The following is a 2,154-nucleotide window of genomic DNA, read 5'->3' as shown; positions in this document are numbered from 1 at the left end:
ACTTGCACCCAATCTGAATTGGTTGTATTGGATTAGGACTAATGTTTGTGAGGTCCAAAAAGAGCTTCATATTTTTGATGTAATGGTATTCAGATCTGAATCAAGGCTGCTTTCATTATAAAATTGCAGATCTGATTTCAGGTCTGAGGCATACAAGACATTTAAGTTGGGACTTGAAAGAGAAGTCTTAAGCTCTTGGGATCAAACTTATTTCAGACCTAACTGCAACAGATTTTAGACCTACTTATTGATATTAGGTTTGGAGTTTTTGTAAGTGACTGTTCTCAAAAGTCAAGTTCTAACCAAAAAAAAAAAAAAAAATCAAATAACTTTGGTAGTGTGCTGATTTCAAGAACTCTTAGACTTTTAGGCTAGTTTCAATCTTGTAAATGACTTGTTTATCACTTGCATATCAGATTCCAAGAGATATTTATATTGGCTTTTGATCTTGTTTTTTTAAATTTATTTATTTATTTATTTTGTTAGATAGAATTCAAACTTCTTGGCCTTGTAAGTTTCTGTTGTGTATTACAAACTGGTTAAATTATTTACATTGTTTGGAATTGTGTATAGTAGTATTTTTATTATTTGGTTTAAATTATTTTTAGTTAGAACAAAGCTACTGATCTCCTCTTCTAGTTTGCAAGTGATTTCTAGCAGAAGAAGTTTTCCACCGACAACATATTGCAGAATTTAAGAATGATCTTCAGGGAAGTCCTCTAAATACCTCCTATTACTTGATGATGCTCTTGCTAGTTTTATTGTTACTGCCTAACACTACAAACATTGAGGACAATGTTCATCTTAAGTGTGGGGGAGTGATCCCGAGGCTAGGGTATGGGGGCTGAAACCATGCACCCCAACACACATATGCAGGCAATGACATAACCAAAAAAAAAAAAAAAAAAAAAAAAAAAAAAAAGACTGGAACCCCTCAAGTTCATTACTATTTATTTGATGATTTTTTAAGAAGGAATTCAATGAGTTGAGGGAGACTGATGTACTTGTTAAGTTTTTATTCTTGTGAATGACCCAATTTGATTTATGCAGGAGAAAAGGGGAGCTGAATATGCCTTTCAGCATGACTAGCCCTAACTTCCTTCATGTGTATGGAAGCCCTTGATTTCATTGTTAATGGTCAAGAGAGCTAGTGCACATCTGAAGTGCTAATTCTTGAGGTTCAATAATTGCAAAGAAGGACAAAAGCCCAAATTGACTCCGCTATTCTGAGCTGAATAGTAAAACTAGCAGCTTAGAACATGAGTCCTATTTACCTACCTCAAACAAGTGACCAGTGTGAGATGGAGCATAAGATGCACTCACACCAAAAAAAAAAAAAAAAAAAAAAAAAAAGAGAGAGAAAAGTGTGAGATGGAGCATAAAATGCACTCACACCGAAAAGAAAAAAAAAAAAAAAAAAAAAAAAAAAAAAAAAAAAAAAAAAAGGTGAGATGGAGCATAAAATGCACTCACCCTTAGAAATAAGTAATTGTGGTGACAACCGAGGTTCAAAGGGGCACTCTAAAGTTGAACTCTCATTGAGATTTAGTTACAGATGTGAAATTTAGTGAAATTTGATTATTAACCTTGACAATTAAGGAGCTGATTTATATATGAATTAGGAGTGAAGGCTAGACTATGATGAAATTCATATTCTCCTTTCCTCGGATCTGATACATATCTTAAATGGTAATTTACAAGAATAAGAGTTGAGCACTTACAAAAGTTCCCCGACTACTCAATGCATTTCTATCTAAAAAAGATCACCAGGTAAATAGTGAGAACAGAAGGGGGGAATGTTAAGTTTATGGCTGATGTCTTTGCTTGAGGACAAGCAAAAGCTTAAGTGTGGGGGTATTTGATGAACTTACAATTTATCTATAATTTTTGAGGACTTTAGCATGGATTTTTATGCCGGTTTCATTAATTTTTGCCTTAATTTAGCTTAATGCTAAGAATAGGTTCAGGGATAATCAATCCAAGAGAATGAAGGAAAAAGGCAAGAAAAGAAGGTTCAAAAAGACCAATTTCAGTCCAGCCCGGTCGTGGAAGCAAGAGAGAGCACTTCGGCCCAAAAAGAGCAAGTGAATTCCTTGAGAAAACCCCAGAAAATAAAGCCTAGCTATGAGGAGAATTCGGCCCAGCAAGGAAGGC

Source organism: Nelumbo lutea, chromosome 3 (genome assembly GCF_056320005.1).
Source record: "Nelumbo lutea isolate HS-2025 chromosome 3, American lotus-T2T, whole genome shotgun sequence".
Lineage (NCBI taxonomy): Eukaryota > Viridiplantae > Streptophyta > Magnoliopsida > Proteales > Nelumbonaceae > Nelumbo > Nelumbo lutea.
The sequence above is the reverse complement of the archived record's forward strand: the minus strand, read 5'-3'. Positions refer to the sequence as shown.